General features: G+C 40.3%; 1 non-coding gene across 1 annotated transcript; it reads right to left on the bottom strand.

The window, feature by feature from the left end:
- Positions 1 to 10,225: 10,225 nt before the first annotated feature.
- LOC120101109 (5.8S ribosomal RNA) lies at positions 10,226 to 10,378 on the bottom strand. The gene has a single exon (XR_015679250.1). It is a non-coding gene; the product is annotated as a 5.8S ribosomal RNA (ribosomal RNA).
- Between the last annotated feature and the right edge of the window lie 9,427 nt (positions 10,379 to 19,805).

Genomic DNA, 19,805 nt, shown 5'->3' with positions numbered 1-19,805 from the left:
AAATAAAGGCAGTTCGAGGTGTTGCAAAGGGGGGAAAAAAAGGACTGAGAAAATGAAACACTGGTGATCCTTTCTAAGTCCATTCAAGCCTCATTAAGTTCCAAATTTTTCAAACTAGCCATATGTACAGCAAAATTCAAAAAGACAATGATAATAACCACATGGCAGTCACCTGCAGAGGGATTTTGCTCACAGTGGTAGAATGTAAATGAGCTGAGTTGATAGTATAAGAGTAACGCAAATCCTCAACTGATTGATTTGAAGTATCTTTTCCCACATATGAGCTTACTTTAATGAGAGGAATGGTGGACATGTCAACCTTTAATGAAGTACAATTTTTTAAGCCTTCTTTATTCCTATTTTCAGTCATGGTGACTTCATGCAGGATTTTCTGACAGTATATATCAGTATGATATCATCTTACTAAAATCAATTGGAAATACAGTCCAAATTTTTGAATCCCAATTAATTAAAGATGAATATTTACACAAAATTATTTGTATCAAATTCGACAAAGTTGTTTTCCTGAATAACAAAGGCACACAGAACTAAACCCTTAACAAAAATTAAAATCAGGACCCATATAAAAGGTTCATGGGTTTTCCTTGGTATCTAGTAGAGAACCTAAGTTCAGTGTCCAGGATCTATACTTTGTGGGTCATTACTACTTGTCAATCGAGCTCTGGAAATTGGGTACCCTCTCCTACATTTTGCAAGTACCTGTACTCATTTGTGCACACATGCACAGAGCATAAAGCAAATATTTAAAACTGCTTTTAAATATGAAAAACTAAAAAAAGTCAAAAAGAAAATGAAGGACAAAGAACAATGATTTGAATATAAGTCATGTTAATACTGTACATATCTATAAAAAAAGTCATTTAACATAACCTTGAAACAGCATAATTCAGATAGTTAAAATGCAGTCCCACACTCCTACCCAGTATTTAGTATCAAATTATTCTCTATAATTATCCAAATCAATATTCAAATCAATAATTTCTACAGGTGCATTTAATAGTCTTTGTTCATTAAACTAATCAAAATCTTTGTTGTAGTTATTTGAAGAGAAAGAATTTTATGAATCACGTGCTATCAGCTGAATAAATATTAAAATATGTATGTAAAACTTTACAAATGTTAGTTTCAACACAAAAGTATAAATTTACAATTTAATAAACAAGGAACTAATTGATCAACCAAATGTTAACAACTAAAGTTCATCTATGTATGCAATAGAAAATAATATTTGAGATATAAAATTAAGACTTATCTTAGTAAAATAATGCATAAGTTATTTTACTTAAAAAGAAAATCTTATGATCATATTAATATAGCTAGAAAACATTAAGAAAAAACTTAATACTCTTAAAAATGGGATACACATGCACACAAATTTAGAAAAGTTTGATACATATACATTATATTATAATTTCATTTCAAAAGTTAGAACTACCATTGTGTTTGTTGTGAATGAAAGGAAGAGGTTTCAGACCATAAGCAGAAATAAAATTTTCTGGAATTTTACATAAATAAAAGGCATTTAGAAAATAAAATTTTTAATAACATCTCCATCATAATTTGATGAGTATGTTCCTGCCTTCTTGCAATGAACATTGATCTCTATTGTATCAAGAAAATTGTGATAGCTCTTCGGTACAGAGAATGAAAAGCTGTCCTCTGGAGCTCATGGTTATCACACTCATGAACCCACAGCACCTGTGTTAACACAATACTTCCACATGATCAAGCCAGCTAGAGTCAGGGCTTAGATGGGGTGACAAACACTTGCCAATGCCATATTGAGGTGCTTTTGACATTTGATGTCTACTGGTGAATGAAGAATCATTTGGGGGGGGGGGTATTGCCTTGGTAATTTGCTTGTGCTTCAATAGATTCCCTTCACAAGTGACACTAGATTCTGATTCTTTGATGAGATCTAAAATGTAAACAGATGAAGACATGGTGTCAGGAGATGTATTATAGGAAATCTGGTGAGATTTGGTAGAGAATGTAGAGTGCATGAAAGTATATTTCTTTATATAAAAAATAAAGAAAAATATGAAAGGACAAATGTTTACTTAATTATCAGAAGATAGAATATTTCTACAAATTCTAAATAGCTTATATACATAAAGCTAGAAATAATAGATGAGTTTAAAAGATGTACAAATTTTCTTCACTGTTTGAGAGATCATCGTAAGAGATCATGGGAGAGAATGTAATGTATTATAATATACTTTCAAATGTAAAAGATTATAACTTTAGCTAAGTAATAAATACAAGGTTTTTCTCCAACTGAGATTATGTATAATCAGTTTGAGCTAATTCCTCCCTGTTAAATTGTACGCATTTCTAAATTCCTCAGAAAAACAACCTTAGAATAACTACTTTTAGTCCCTCAAAGTCCAGGGAATTGGGGCAAAAACTCTTCAATGGTTTCTTCAAGCTGTACATAATTATATTTATATTTATTACTAAACTAAAATTATGATCTTTTACTTTGGCACAGAATTTATTTCATACAAATTTAGATTTTTAAGATTTTCTTTAATATAAATTTCTCACTGATTTAAAATTAATATTGTTACTCTGATGCACACGTATTGTGCCTATACAACACATTTCAGCATAGATGGCTTATACCCAGTCCTTTTCAGCTATTAAAAAATGAAGCAGAGATGATTATGCACGTGAGTTTAAGGCCAAATATCAAATTCATGTCTCTAAGTTTATTGTTAGAATTCTTTCAAGATAATTTATTAAGATAATTAATGGAAAACAGTCCAGATTACTCATATAGTTAGATGGTTTCTAAAAAACACCAGAAGTCCACAAAATGTGACATTTAATGTTCTTTAACTTTTATTGAGACATGTTCACTCCCACCATCTCCCCTTTGGTATATTCAAAGAAGAAACTGAAAATCTCCACCTCCACTTGAAGTGATTTATTGTGGCAGACAGACACTATGCAAAAATTGCTCCAATTCTTCTACAGACTAATTACTTTCCAGAAAAGGAAAAATTGCAGAATAAGTTGGCTGAAAATTTCTGCCAAGCCAGAATGATTAGCCCTTCAAAATTCAGTGTTTCAAAAGTCTGTCTGATGATCCTAGGCCAGAAGCCTGTAGACTTGCTCTAACGTGTTGCTCACAGGGGACTGTGCAAATAGAAAATTGTCACTATAACCTGTCTCAGTTCTAGAAGTCATGCTAGGCTTCCTATATTTACAGATATATGGCTCATTCTCAGATTACTGGTGGGGTTGAAAACTTAGTATAATCTTATAACCCACTCAGCCAATTTAACTTTGAGAATACATATTTAATTAGCTAGTTATCAGATAATACATAAGCTAGCCAGGATATAACAGATTTTAAGCCTTTTAAAAGCTAAAATATATAACTACATGTTCTGTTTAACTGATAAAAGTTGGGCTGGGTGTTAGGTACATCTTATACTTTTAAATTACAAAATGATAATAGTTCTGCTCAACTTATATTTGAGAAAAAAATTCTGTTTTTTTTAATTAAAAGGGTAAAAGATTAGATTGATGTCATTATTAAGGTGAAGGAAGGTACAGTATAGAACCAGGCCTGTCATTGGATAAGAAGGAAGGATGGGTGGGAGAAAAGTTTTAGAGAGGCAGAGGAAGCCAGAGTGAGAATGTGAGAGCACAGAGAACATGGCAGTAGATGTTTAGATACCTCTCTGTACATATTGGAGTTTGTTATGACTATTCTCAAGGGATGGGTGTGTACAGGATTTTGTCCCATCTAGATTGGCAAATTATATCTTATCAATTGCATCAGAAAATATTGTTTGATGTGTTCTTTCATAAGGCAACTTAATTGAGTTTAAGAGAGTGTATGGTGGCCAGATGCATGGGCCTACCAAAGAATCGAGATGTGTTTGCCTGGCATGGTGGAAACCCAACCAAGAGGGCTGTGGATGAGGGAGGAGCAGCCTGACAGGGTGCCATGTTGGGAAGAATAGTGTGTCAGAAAGTAGATGGGGCAGCATGGAGCCACTAGATAAATTATTGCTGTTTCGAATGGCACCAGAAATATTAAGGGAGTGAGACACCTAGGGTATAACTGGGAAATAGTTCTGTCTGGTTTTTTTTTCTGTTTTGTTGTTTTTATTTTTATTGCAGCACATATATTGTGTGTCGAGCGTCCTGAAGGGAAAACATGCTTAAGTCCTTAAGTATGAAGTGATTTATTGCAAAATGGCCACATATAACCATGATGGGATACTAAAGACAAAGATAGGAGAGTGAGGATATTTAATTTCCAAGAAATTATAGGATTTTGGTGTTTCTCAATCATATGATTTTTTTGGGTAGGATATATACCTTGTGATCTAGACTACTAGATGAACCACAGAAAGAAAAAAGGTGGAGGCAGAGTTACCATTAAAGGTTTTTGGGGCCTGGGAATCAGATGCAAGGGACAGAGAGACTACAAGGCCACAGAATATGTTGCTTATCAATTATATTGAGAGGTTACAAAGGGAATGGAAGTTTGAGGAAAGCAGCCAGTTAGACAGGACTGTGATCTAACACTTCCCTGCTTATGAAAGAAAATTCAAAAGTCACATACAGTTGGAAAGTCTTATGAATACTATGAAGTAGCTATTAATGTGGGAGCCAGGACTGCCCTAGGCTGTGTGAAAGACCTGGACAAAACAATAACTGGAACACGTGTTCTATGTCCTTACCCAGGATCAAACTTGTCAAGGCCTGTCTAATGCTGAAGCCAATGTCTTAAACGAGTCAAGGTTGAGGGAAGAGACTCTTCCGTTAGGTTGTGGTTATCACTTCTTAGGCAGCTGTAACTGTGGTATCCCATGTTCTTTTCGTCAGCATTGTCTGACTTAATCATTTGCTGACTTAGTTGTTCCCCATGTACAACCACCAGTACCCCCAGGACTGCAAATTATAAATATGATTCTACAATTTCTAATAAAGTGCAAATAAATTTCAAGCAATCATCACAAAAATGTTTACTAACAGCAGTTACATTTTAAATCAGACAAACTAAAAATAAATTGAACACCATGTGCTCCAGCTGTTTATCCTCTGGACATAACCCCAAGACACCAAATTACTACAGAGGTACTTGTACAGTTTCACCCATTGTTGCATAGTTGCAAGCATGGAGGGAATGCAATTCATATGAATCCTAATGGTGTGACTGCTCTGCTTTTCCTATCAGTTATTTTGCTATACTGCCACTATGCCGTCCTCATAGTGCAACCCTAGATAGCACAGTGATCTATGACTCCAGATATAATGCTTGACTATGTAATTGCAAATATTGGAAGAGAAATGAAGTCTTAAATACTGCTATATAGTTATTTAAATGTCCCTGTTTGTTTTATTCCAGAGACTGTGCTGCAAAAGGTATATACACACTTCTCCCTCATTTCCTCTGCTGAAGGTTATGTGGCTCTGTTTTAATTCTCATGTGATAAAGTATCACATTCTCTATACTATTTCAAGAGATGTATCTCTTTTATTCTTTTCTATTTAAAGAGTCTAAACTGTCCTTATATAAAACTATGCTGTTTATATAACAGGCAAACCCAGAAATATCAACTTTGCTTCACAAGGTAAGTATGCAAAATACGGTTTTATAGAATTGCTTGTAATGCATCTACTCCTATTTTTATTTTCTGGTCTATTCAGGTCTCTTTTATAATGTCCACCTGCTTGTTACCTATGTAAAATTACAAACAAAAGCAAAAACAGAAAACAATTAAGGTCTGTTATCAAACCTTAAGCAAACATTCATCACTCTAGGACTGGGAAATTGCTCAGAGGGTAGAAACATATGGACCTGGGTGTGAATATTCAGCACGTATACATAATGCCAGGCATAGGGGATAGCTACACATAACTATTACCTCTGAATCCTGAGGGCTCACAGACCAGTTCTCCAATCCCACACTGAATTTCTAGTTCAACAACAGAACTTATGTCAAGAACAGTGAACAGCACTAAAGAAGACGCTTGAAATCCTTCTCAGAACTCCAAAAACACATCCACAGATGGGTAAAGCCACACAGTTACAGGCATGCACCACACACTAACATCCACCAACATTCTTACAACACACAACACCACAGATACATAGAAAATGGTTAAGGGACTGCAGGGTAATTCTTAATTTGCTGTTGTCACCCAGTATGTATCTTATATACTGATAATAACCAAGAAAAGATTAAGCTGAAGAGAGTTTATCCATAGTTTTAGCTTTTACTATATTTTAATTTAATTAAAATGCTTTTGTAATTTTACAAAAAATATCCAGATTTATGGCATTCTAGAATCACCCAGGACAAAAACTTTTGAGCATGTCTGAGAGAGAGACATCAGACTGGAAGAGTTCTAGTGCAAAGGCCCTCCAGCCAGATGCTGGAACCCAGATTCCCTTCAACAGAGGAATGGATACAGAAAATGTGGCATATTCACACAATGAAGTACTACTCAGCTTTTAAAAACAATGACTTCATGAAATTCCTAGGCAAATGGATAGAACTAGGAAATATCATCCTGAGTGAATTAACAGAGTTAGTATATACTAGTCCAAAGCTTGGAATACCCAAGATACAATTCATAGACCATATGATGCTCAAGAAGTCCGAAGAACAAAATGTGTGCACTTCAGTCCTTACTAGAAGGGGGAACAAAACACTCAAGAGGGAGGGGAATATAGGGACACAGAGTGGAGCAGAGACTTAAGGAAAGGTCATCTAGATGTTGTCCCATCTGGGGATCTATCACATCTGCAGCCACCAAACCTAGTCAGTATTGCTGATGCCAAGAAGTCCTTATTGATGGGAGCTTGATGTGTTGTCTCCTGAGAGACTATGCCAGAACCTCACTGATATAGACAAGCATGCTTGAAGCCAACCATCGGACTCCATGGGTACTCCAATGAAGGAGTGAAGGAAGAGGTGAAATAATTTTCAAACCCATAGGAAGAACAACAATATCAACCAACTAGACTTACCAGTGCTCCCAGGGATTAAACTACTAACCAAATAGTACTCATGTAAAAGCCTATTGCTTCAGTTGCATATGGAGCAGAGGATGGCATTGTCTGGCATCAATAGGAGGAGAAGCCCTTGGTCCTGTGAATGTTCCTTTCTCCAGTGCAGGGGAATGGTATGCTATTGAAGTACGAGTAGGTGGATGGGAGGAAAAGCATCCTCATGGAAGCAGGGGGTGGGTTGTGGGAGAGTGGGTAACTCGGCAAGGGAATAACATTTGCAATGTAAATATATAAAATATCAAGTTAAAAAATGTTACCACTGCTCTTAATAACCCTATATAAGTTTTTAAAATCCACTTGCCAAAATTCTTACTACGTCTGTTTTGTGTTCACACATGGACTATGATGGATTAACACCATATCTGGGAATATCTTCTCAATATTAGACATAACATCTGAATATGTGATTATTTATATCCATTTTTTGTTCAAGAAGAATCCGATGCCAAAGAAAATTTCCTCTTTTTCATTAGCATGGAAATTATATTCAAAATAAGCCAATATAATAAAGGATACCTGAGTGTATCCACATTCACATACATATTCATATATATGAATATGTGTGTATATATGTATACATGATGTAGGCCTCCTTCACAGGGCATCTAGGCCTTAACAGTTCCCTCAGGCCTACACACTGCATCTAGGCCTTCATGTTTTCCCTAGACCCTAAGAGCCAGCAGCTTTGCCCTCTGAGCCATCAGTCTACAGAGGAATTCATAGAGAAACCCTGTCTGAAAAACTAGGGGAGGGAGACAAACAGATTAACAGATTGATTGCTCTCTCTCTCTCTCTCTCTCTCTCTCTCTCTCTCTCTCTCTGTGTGTGTGTGTGTGTGTGTGTGTGTGTGTGTGTGTGTGTGCCTGGCTCAGCACTGAAGCAAAGCATGCTAGGACAGCAGCAGTATTTCCCTGACAGACCTTCAGGGACATGCATATTCTCCAGCCCCACCCCACCCCCTCTTAGCTAGCTCCTGTCCACCCCTTTCCCTTCGCCCACATACAGGGAGTAGGCCTCCTGTGTGTGTGGGGGGGGGTGAAGATGGAAATATCTCTTGAGAAAAAGTTCGGGTCTCCCAAACAAATAAATGACTAGAAATTTCAATTATTTTCTTTATTTCATTGAGCATACAGTGGAAGAGGGAAAAGGAACAGGGAAACTAGGCCAACTGGTAGAGCTCCTTCCATTTTGTTTCAAAAAGGAAAAGTCAAAGAAACAACACTACCTGGTTTTCGTGAAAGGAACAAAATGGTAAAAGTTGAAACATCAGCTCACCACTTAATACTTTGGCTTTTAATAAAAGGGCCAACAGATCTACCTCCTATTTGGTAAAAAAGAGAATAAAAACCCACAAAAACATTCTGTGAGCCAACTTCCCTTTAAACCTCTGTTAAACAGGAAGACTGGTTTTTTTAAACATCATTTTAAATATTTAAATATGTATTTGTGTGTGTGTGTCTCTTTGTGTGTGTGAGTGCCTGTGTGTGTGTGTGTGTGTGTGTGTGTGTGTGTCTGTCTGTCTGTCTGTCTGTCTGTCTGTCTGTCTGTGTCTTCTGTATGGAGAGGATGTGCTGTAATACTGGGGGCGGGGTGGTCCAGGGCCCAGGGGTGTTGCCACACCGCCTCCCAAGTCAACTTCCCCACAGTGCCTTCCCCGCATGGCCTTCCCAGAGGTCCTGTAGCCGGTTTTGGTGCACCACCACAGTGGAAGGACGCCCAGCGTGGCCAGTCACCGACGCGGGGGGGGGGAGGCATTACCCACCAACCCTACCCGTTGTCCCACCTAGACGCACACACCGCACCCCGCGCCCGTCCGGGAGCGCCCGCCGACCCCCCCCCCCCCGCATTGGGAGGAGCGGGGACGGCAACAGCGGGATGCATGGAGGGGGAAGAAAGTCGCGCAGGTGGAGAGGTCTGGAGGAACGGGGAGCGGGAAAGATCCACTGGGTTCACTGGCCCAGCCGAACATGTGCAGCCGGGTTGAATCCTCTGGCGGACTGTGCTGACCCCACCAGTTTACCTCTTAACGATTTCACGCCCTCTTGAACTCTCTCTTCAAAGTTCTTTTCAACTTTTCCTTACTGTACTTGTTGGCTATCAGTCTCCTGCCAGTATTTAGCCTTAAATGGAGTTTACCACCCTCTTTGGGCTGCATTCCCAGGCAACCCGACTCTGGGAAGGCCCGCGCCCGGCGCTCCTGGGGTCCGCTACCGGCCTCGATCCGAAGGACTTGGGCCCCCCACCAGCGGCGCAGGGGAGTGGGTCTTCCATACGCCACATTTCCCGCGCCACGGCACGCGGCAGGGATTCAGTGATGGGCTCTTCCTTGTTCACTCACCATTACTGAGGGAATCCTGGTTACTTTCCCTTCCTCTGCTGACTAATATGCTTAAATTCAGCGGGTCTACACGTCTGATCTGAGGTCACTGTCGAGAGGGGAAGGAGGAAAGGAGGGCGCGAGTGCTGCTGCGGGCAGATAGACGGAGAGGAGAACGAGAGGGTGCCAGGGTCCCAGGCCAGGGCCTGCGACCTCTCTACCCCGGCCAGCTCCCACACCCCGGGGGCAAGTCAGGTCAGCACATGGACCCCATGGTGTCCCTCTGGCTGGCGCCCGAGTGGTCGGCCCCCGGCAGAGGGAGGGGGGAGGAGAGGAACCTGAGACAGGCCCCCGCGGGTGAGGTATGGCCCCCACCCCATCCGACGCTTGCAGGTCACTCTCTCTGTGTGCACTGGCGGGTGCACAGTGGTGGTGGATGCACCGACCCCATGGGAAGGGCCTGCCTCCCACCAGATCAGAGGCAGGATGACCGACCCCGGAGACGCAGCCCCTCTGGCGCCCAGGCACCCGACTGGCCCATGCCGACGTGTCCACATGGTGGGGAGAGCGGGCGAGGACGGGAGCGGGAGTGGCGGGGCATGCAGGAAGGAGCCACAAGGAGGTTGGCCGGTGCGCGGTGCCAGTGGATGGGGAGGATGAGGCCCGCTCACACCAACCAGGCGTGGACGAACACTGGACACTGCCCATGTCTGTCCTTCCGGAGATGGATGGCCAAGGGGAGAGGCCCTGCGAGCAGAGTCCAAGCCGCGCGATGCGCCCATCCCCCAACCCCACCCTCCCGCAGCGGCAGCGAAACCGCAAGAGGGCGGCAATTGATCCTCAAGTGATTCTCAGACAGGTGTAGTCCAGGGAGGAACCCGGGGCCGCAAGTGCGTCCAAAGTGTCCATGATCAATGTGTCCTGCAATTCACATTAATTCTCGCAGCTAGCTGCATTCTTCATCGACGCACAAGCCAAGTGATCCACCGCTAAGAGTTGTATGGCTATGTGGGGTGTGAGCGGACTTGTATGGGTGCTAACACTGGCACAAGCTCCCCCGCCCGCCCCTGCTGCACTGGAAGAGAGGGGCCAATGGCGAGGCGGTTCCACCTCAGGCCGGCCAGCGGGAAACTAAAGGATACACGTGAAAAGAAAAAAAAGACAGGGTCGGGATCGGAAAGACGGGAAACAAGGGACATGGGACGCCGCTAACCAAGCACCCGGCGGCTTTGGGCAAGGGAGGTGCTGGAGGCGGCGGAGGAGGCAGAGGAGGGCACAGGGAGGTGTGGATGGAGGCAGAGGATGGAGGGAGAGAGAGAGAATGGAGGAGATCCCTCAATGGACCAGACCTGACACACTCCCCGCACCACTCCATAACAATCCCTGCTTTTCCCGAAATGCTCACTTGGCTTGCAGGCTGTGGCACGGGCCATGATGGCGACCAAGACACAGGGACACCCCTCCCGGTGAGAGGAGGGACTCACACAGGCCCAAGAAAGGACCAGACACCCCCTCGGCCTTCTCCATTAATGATCCTACCACTGGTTCACCTGCAGAAACCTTGTTAAGACTTTTACTTCCTCTAGATAATCAAGTTCCACCATCTTCTCAGCCCTCCCACAGGGCTATGGCCTGATGAGGCCTCACTAAACCATCCAATCGGCAGTAGCGAAGGGCTATGTGTACAAGGGACAGGGACTTAATCAAAGCAAGCTTATGACCTGCAATTACTGGGAATTCCTCTTTCATGGGGAATAATTGTAATCCCAGATCTCCATCACGAATGGGGTTCAATGGGTTACCCGTGCCTGCAGGCATAGGGTAGGCACATGCTGAGCCAGTCAGTGTGGTGCACATGCAGCCGAGGACATCTAAGGGCAGCACAGACCTGTTATTGTTCAATCTTGTGGCTGAACACCACTTGTCCCTTTAAGAAGTTGGGGGACGCCGACTGCTCAGGGGGTCACGTAACTAGTTAGCATGCCAGAGTCTTCTTCCTTATAGGAATTAACCAGACATATCGCTCCACCAACTAAGAACAGCCATGAAACACCACCCAGGGAAGCGAGAAAGACCTATCAATCTGTCAATCCTGTCTGTGTCCAGGCCGGGTGAGGATTCCCGTGTTGAGTCAAATTAAGCTGCAGGCTCCACTCTTGATGGTGCCTTTCGGTCAATTCCTTTAAGTTTCAGCTTTGCAACCATACTCCACCGGAACCCAAAGACTTTGGATTCTCAGAAGATGCTTGACTATCCTGGGAATAACACCACCACGAACCCAGTCGACATCTGTTTAGTTATGTACCCCCATTTGTTTTACTTTTTCTTTCTCCATTTCTCTTTCTTTTTCTTTCATTAGGGGAGGGGATTGTTTTAATTCACATTTTAAATATTATCCCCTTTCCTGATTTGTCCTCTAGAAACCAGCTATTATTTCCGCTCATGCCTCCTGTTCTATGAGGGCAGTTCCTCAGTCACCCACTCACTCCTTCCAACCTGCCCATTCTGACAGTTCCCTACACTGGGGCATCAAGCCTTGACAGGACCAAGGACATTTGCTCCCATTGGTGCCTGAAAAGGACATCCTCTGCTTCATATGCAGATGGAGCCATAGGCTCATCCTTGTGTATTCTTGGGATGGTTGTTTAGTCCATGGAAGATCGAGGGCAGGGGTTTGGTTGGTTGATATTGTTCTTCTTATGGGGTGGCAAACCCCTTCAACTACTTCAGTTCTTTCTGTAACTCCTCTCTTTGGAACCTTGTTCTCAGTTCAATGGTTGACTGCAAGCACTCTCCCTTCTTCCCTCCCTCTCTTCTTCCCTCCCTCCCCACACCACTCTATGTTTGTATGTTTGTGTGTTTGTGTGTCTCTGTGTATGTGTGTGTGTGTGTGTCTGTCTGTCTGTCTGTTTATGTGTCTGTCTGTATGTCTTTCTAAGTGAATGTCACTTTTCTTTTCTTAGATAAAGTGATGAGATAAGAGTCTTACCCAAGCTATTCAAATATGTCCTTTAGGCTGAGACCAGAGTATTTTTTCCCTCTGTTCTACTATTTATAGACCTAATACTAGGAGCTTCTAGCCTCCATGTGATCCAACCTTCCAAGCTGACTGATTCAATATGGTTTCTCTTGGCATCTTCATGAGATGTTCTGCTTGGACTCACATTAACCTGGACAATATGTTACAATCTTCTGGATCCTTCTAATTCTCCAGCTTTTTCTGTTTTCCCCAGTGAATAGTTTGTTCTCTCAGAACCTGAATCTGTAAAAACATGTCCAGAAAACTTCCGTAAACCCATGCCACACACCACAACTTCTCTTTCTTGCTCTACTTCTCTCTGTCTTTCTTTTGTTTAGTTTTGTCTCTCTTTCTCTACTCTTGTGCATTCTCTTATTCCTAAGCTGTTCTCATGTGAATTGGGCACATTTTATCTGTGATACATTCTGTCACTTTTTTCTTTGAATTACTACTTTATCTGGCCCTCAATTATATGACACTTTCAAACATGGCTACTTCCTTATATAAACTAACCTTACAATGTACAATCATTTTGCTAATATTTATCTACCTAATTCTTACCTGGACCTATTGGTTGTAAAGAATTAACCTTTCAGGATGCCTATATTTATGGCAGAATCTTTCTGACCTTTCATATATGATGTCCTGTGTCTGAAAGATGAGGGTATTAGAATAAAATTATTTTACACATTTTCTAGAAGGTTGAAAGATTCAATTTAAGTCTTATTTTATGATCACATTAGCAGCCATCAGTCCAAAACAGAAAATCACTAAAACAAATCCTAGTTGCATGAGGTAGGGTAGGAAGATATCCCAGTGATTAAGCAGGCAGGAAATGTTAGAGAGACATGGAAAGAAGATTGTTTATTGGTCTATGTTTATCCCTTGCTCAGCCTGTGTTTTTATAAAAGCGTGAACAATACACCCAAGAGTGGGACAACCTGCAGGGAGTTGGGCCCTCCAACAAAATTACTGATCAAGAAAGTGCCCACAGGTTTTTTCATAGGACAATCTTATGAAAAATTTTTTCTCAGTTAAGATTTCTTCTTCCAAGTTATCTTTAGTTTTATATCACATCGATAAAAAACCTTCCTATATAGTTTGTAGGTGAGAGTTTGTGGATGTATATCTCTAAGCTCGTGTATTGAAGTGATATCATTAAAAATTTTACAAAAGAATGGCTAATAATAACCTCTGTTTGCGTTGTGTGTGTGTGTGTGTGTGTGTGTGTGTGTGTGTGTGTGTGTTTCTTTAATCCCGCAGGCTTTCGCCTGATTCTCGGTACCGTGTCAGTGAGGGCATTGGGCACTGACAGTGTATGTCAGTCTAATTTTTTTTTTTGGTTCTTTTTTTTTTTTCCGGAGCTGGGGACCGAACCCAGGGCCATGCACTTCCTAGGTAAGCGCTCTACCACTGAGCTAAATCCCCAGCCCATGTCAGTGTAATTATGTGTGTACATGTGTTTCTGCATGCCCACAGATATTATATGTATCATAATAGGGTATTAAAGAGGACAATGACTTAATCTAAAGAAATGCTTTAGATTATAGCACACACCAGCAAGAAAACATTCCTTTTTTTGGCATGGGGTAGCAATTGGGCTTGCAACAATAAATTATGAAATATACTAGGAAGAGTGAAATAGCTCAGTAGGTAAAGATATTTCTTGCCAAGGCTGTTAACCTTGGTTTGGTCCTTGGGACATACACAATGGAAGGAGGAAATGAATGCCATAAATTGTACTCTGTCATCCTGTATCCCTGTACATATGTGTGTTCCGTTTCTCCCATTTCTGAAGCAAGAAAAAAATTACATACATGGAATTTCTGCCTTGTATTACAGAGCAACAGAACATAACATTGAGAATTAACAAAAGAGTCTACGGCCATACCACCCTGAACGCGCCCGATCTCGTCTGATCTCGGAGAATTAACAAAAGAATACAAACATAGTTCATATGAAGGCAACTTGGTCTTACAGAGATAAACTAAACAACTCCTGGATAAAATAAGTTCAGACTCATGAACATGTATTACTCAGATTGTTGAATCAAAAAACTTAAATATGGGGCATGTAGATTCCAGAGACTTTTCCACAGTGGAATTCTGTAACCAGGGAGACCAGACAATAGCACTTGTATTTGTATCACTTAGATTTATAGGGACCTTTCCTTGCATGGTAGAGGAATAGGCATCTACACTGAAATGTACTGTATGTAACTAGAGAAATAAAACAAAATGTTCTCCTTTATAACCAAATCAGGACTACGACTAGGAGATTCCAGGTTTCTTAGTCAAATCGTGAAATAGAATCAAGTGACCTTGTTCCAATATGATATTCTTCATTCTTTCTGAGATATGAGGTAGAGCATGAAAGACAATACCCCAAAACCTGGGTTTAGGGTAATATACTTTAAAAATGTCAGGTGTATGAGTCCAAGGGGATCTGACATCCATCAGGAGTCCTGGAATACTTCCACTGGACTCTCCACAGTGGTTGCCTGTGCAGGATTTAGTTACTGAATCAGCACTCATTTTTCAAATGTAGAAGACATCAAAATATAGACAATGGGGATCATTCTTATATTCAATTACAAGGCACCCCCACAAGTTTTCTATTGTCTTACTTGGAAAGAATATATTTAAAAGAGTAAAACAGAATTATTATACTCAAGGAAAAAGCTGTGTCAAAGAAACAAAACAACAATTAAAGGCAAAAGTCTATGTGTTTCAATAGTATGACTATAAGGAAAAGAAGTACACTTTAAGCAGCCATTGTTATCTTCTTCAAATTCATGGAGCATGAATGTTATAAAATGAATGATAAGATAGAATAACAATGTAGGTTTAGAAGCTAATTGAGAGAGGAGCAGAAATTAAAATCAAAGCAGCTCAGAGCATCAAAGAAGCCCGTGGTAAAACCAAATCTGCAGCAACACAATTGTAAACAATACCCATTATGGAAAAGTAAAAGACAATTCAAAAGGCACATTAGTGTATGTGATGGACACTTTTGTCAACTTGGATTTAGATGCCTTTAAATCTGGAGGGGTTTGTCTCCTATTGAGAAGCCAAAATGTTGTTCCCTTTCAGAAATATGAAGTAGATTGAATAATTTTACCCTCTTTGTCCTAGTTAAAAAAAAATAAGGCCAGAAAATAATTTAAATTGTAAACGTTGGGGGGGCTGTTTCTTTATTAAATTATGTGTGAATATTTGCCTGCATAGGGTTGCCTGTGGAGGCTAGAAAACGAAGGGTATTGGGTCCCTGAAACTGAAATTACCAGTGATTATGAGTCATCTTGTTCTTTGAATCTAACATGGGTCCTCTTCAAAAGTACATGTTCTTAACTTCTCCGTCAACTCTCCAGTCTCCTGTAAAAATAAGTTAAAAAAATGATTTCTGTTGCCTAAAGACAAGGAGGCTGAATGAATATAATGATACTGATGTTATTTTTAAAGATGAAATTCATTATGATAGACAATGGGCATAATATATCTAAAACTAAGAAAAGATAAAGTGCAAACAATAAGGAACAGTGTGCTGTATGAGAGATGTTGCAGGGTAAAAAATGACATGAAACTTTCTAAAGAGGCTTGAGTCTGCTTATAAGGTCACAGTACTTTGTGTGTACATGTTTGTGTGGGGGTACATGTGTCTGCAGGTGCATGTCCTCAGGTGTGAATAAGGAGGTCAAAGGTCAATACTGGGTATCATTCTCAGTCACTCTCTACTGTATTGATTTTGTGATGTGGTCTCAAGCTGACCATGGAATTACCAATTTAGGTAGACTGGGGCTCTGTGAAGCCACAGGGTTTCTTTGTTCTCCATTTCACAGGCACCAGGATGATTAGCTTGGAACACAGTCCCATGACTTTTTACATGTTCTCTGGAGACTGCACTTAGATCCTCATGCATGTATCAGAAATAATTTAGCAGAGGTGCTACCTCTTTCTGGCAGTGGCCATGTAGCTGCTGCAAGGAATAGCATATGAGTGCTTCAATGACAGGATTCTACTATGGCAAGTCCATGGAAACCACTTCTCAGTTGACAAGGTAAATTTGGTGGCCTTAATATTTAGTACCAAGTTTGCATGCCCTACAACATCTCCATTCCTTCATTGTACTGCACAAAGTCATTATCAAAACTGTAGCACTTCATCAGTCATGGACAAGGCCATCTGGAGTCACACAGACTAAGTCACTGTGGATGATTCTACATTTTTCTCAAAACTCTTTCAAGGCATAAAATGTTCTTCACCTCTTTTTGTATCTATCAATCCTCCAGATGTTACCATAAATCCTGGGAATTTGAGACTTATAATCATATCTTTAGAGAAGTACCCAGTCACACTGAGAAAGTCTGTGTCAGTTGTGGAGAGAGGTGGGTCCTGCTTACATAACTATTTTTAAGAAGCTATATCTGATCAGTGGAGACACAGAAAATGCAGAGATTATGTTGGATTAATAGAGACTTGAAAATGGCTCTTAGAATGATTACATCTTACAAAGATCTATATATTAGAAACTTGTCTAGAAGATCTGCTTTGTAAAATGAACTTGTCTGTCTGCAATTAAAAGGGAATTATGATAGGAGATAATAACTAGAGATAGTTTACCAACAAATGTTTTATTCGGTGTCTCACCATGCATAAATATGTAACCAAGTTTGCTACCAGACAGGTATGTCTTCCTGTTCACAGGACATTCCTGGCCAGACATCTCTTTTGTCTTGCTGAAATTGCGCTTTTTAATGCAAAATAAGTTTAGGTGGTGACTGATCCAAGGAATGGGAGAAGGAGGAAGGGGAACTATTGGGGGACTTGTGTAAAGATAGAGCTTTTGAAATGTGGATATTATGATTTCTTTTAATAATGTAAGCAATGATATCACTGCTTGGGTAAGCACAATTTTCATTGTATAAATATAGAAGGCTCAAGTTATTTGTGGCCACTTGCCTGAAAATCAAAAGATGGTCACTGTCTTCACTTTTGTTAACTCCCCTTCTCCATCTCAGGACCTAAACATTATAGCTAAAACTGGCATTGGCATCTTCTTGGTTCCTAAATTATAATTTTTTAAAAATTTTTATTGGATATATTTCTTTACTTACATTTCAAACATTATTCCCCTTCCCAATTTCCTGTATATAAGCCCCCATTCCCTCCCATCCCCCTCCCCCATACAGGTATTCCCCCTATACATCCACTTTACACCCCCCATATTCCCCTGTACTGGTGGTCCAACCTTGGCAAGACCAGGGGCTTCCCCTTCCCCTGGTGCCCCTACAAGTCTATTCTCTGCTATATATGCGGTTGGAGTCCTGGATTATTCCATGTATAGTCTTTCGATCCTCGTTTAGGCCCTGGAAGCTCTGTTTGCTTGGCGTTGTTGGTTTGATGGGGTTGTATGCTCCTTCAACTGTTTGAATATTTCGTCTAATTCCCTCCAAGGGTCTTGTTCTCAGATCAGTGGTTTGCTGCTAGCATTGATTTCTGTATTGGACATCCTCTGGATGTGTCTCCCAGGAGAGATCGATATCCGGTTCCTTTCAATATGCATTTTATTACTTCATCAATCGTATCTAGTATACATATATATATATATGTATATATATACATATATACACATATACATATACACATATATATATATATATATATATATATATATATATACACATACACACATATATATCCCCTTTTAAGGAGTGGGAGCATCTGAATTTTGGTTATCCTTCTTCTTGAGCTTCCTGTGGTCTGTGGATTGCATCTTGGGTAATTCGAGCTTTTTGGCTAATATCCACTTATCAATGAGTGAATACCAAGTGTGTTTTCCTGTGATTGAGTAAACTCACTCAGGATGATATTTTCTAGTTTATTCCATTTGCCTATGAATTTCATGAAGTCATTGTTTTTGATAGCTGAGTAGTACTCCACCGAGTAGATGTACCACTTTTTTGAATCCATTCCTCTTTTGAAGGGCATATGGGTTCATTCCAGCTTCTGGCTATTATAAAGAAGGCTGATATGAACATAGTGGAGCATGTGTCTTTGTTGTATGTTGGAACATCTTTGGGTATATGATTAAGAGAGGTATAGCTGGGTTCTCAGGTAGTGCAATCTCCAATTTTCTGAGGAAACTCCAGACTGATTTCCAAAGTGGTTGTTCCAGTTTGCAATCCCACTAACAATTGAAGAGTGTTCCTCTTTCTCCACATCCTCCCCAGCATCTGCTGTCAACTGAGTTTTTTATTTTAGCTTTTCTGAATGGTGTGATGTAGAATCTCAGAGTTGTTTTGATTTGCATTTCCCTGATGACTAAGGATGTTAAACATTTCTTTAGCTGTTTTTTGGCCATTCGATAATCCTCAGCTGAGAATGATTTGTTTAGCTATGTACCCGTTTTTAATAGGGTTATTTCACTCTCTGGGTTCTAACTTCTTGAGTTCTTTGTATGTTTTAGATATTAGCCCTGTATCAGATGTAGGATTGGTAAAGATGTTTTCCCAATCTGTTGGTTGCCATTTCATCCTATTGACAGTGTCTTTAGCTTTACAAAAGCTTTGCAGCTTTATGAGGTCCCATTTGTCGATTCTTGATATTAGAGCATGAGCCATTGTTGTTTTATTCAGGATATTTTGCCCATTGCCCATGTGTTTGAGACACTTCCTCATTTTTTCTTCTCTTAGTGTGAGTGTATCTGGTTTGATGTGGAGGGCCTTGATATACTTGGACTTAAGCTTTGTACATGGTAATAAGAATGGATCAATTTGCATTCTTCTACATGGTGACCTCCAATTTGTTGAAAATGTTATCTTTCTGCCATTGGATGGTTTTAGCTCCTTTGTCAAAGATCAAGTGACTATAGGTGTGTGGGTTTATTTCTGGGTCTTCACTTCTATTCCACTGATCTATCAGTCTGTCTCGGTACCAATCCCATATAGTTTTTATGATGATTCCTTTGTAATAATGCTTGAAGTCAGGGATGGTGATTCTCACAGAAGTTCTTTTAATGTTGAGTATAGTTTTCGCTATCCTGGGTTTTGCAAATTGCTCTTTTTATCTCTATAAAGAATTGAGTAGGGATATTGATGGAGATTGTATTGAATCTATAGATTGCTTTTGGCAAAATGGCCATCTTTACTATATTAATCCTGCCAATCCATGAGCATGGAAGACCTTTCCATCTTCTCAGTTCTTCCTCAAATTTTTCTTAAGAGACTTGAAGTTCTTGTCATGCAGATCTTTCATTTGCTTGGTTAAAGTCACACCAAGATATTTTATATTACTTGGGAATATTGTGAAGGGTGTCATTTCCTTAATTTTTTTCTCAGTCTGTTTATCCTTTGAGTAGAAGAAGGGTACTGAATTGTTTGAGTTAATTTCATACCTTGGCACTTTGCT

This window comes from Rattus norvegicus, chromosome 2 (assembly GCF_021556685.1).
Source record: "Rattus norvegicus strain SHRSP/BbbUtx chromosome 2, alternate assembly SHRSP_T2T, whole genome shotgun sequence".
In the NCBI taxonomy this organism is placed as follows: Eukaryota; Metazoa; Chordata; class Mammalia; order Rodentia; family Muridae; genus Rattus; species Rattus norvegicus.
This window is presented reverse-complemented; position numbering and strand designations above follow the sequence as displayed.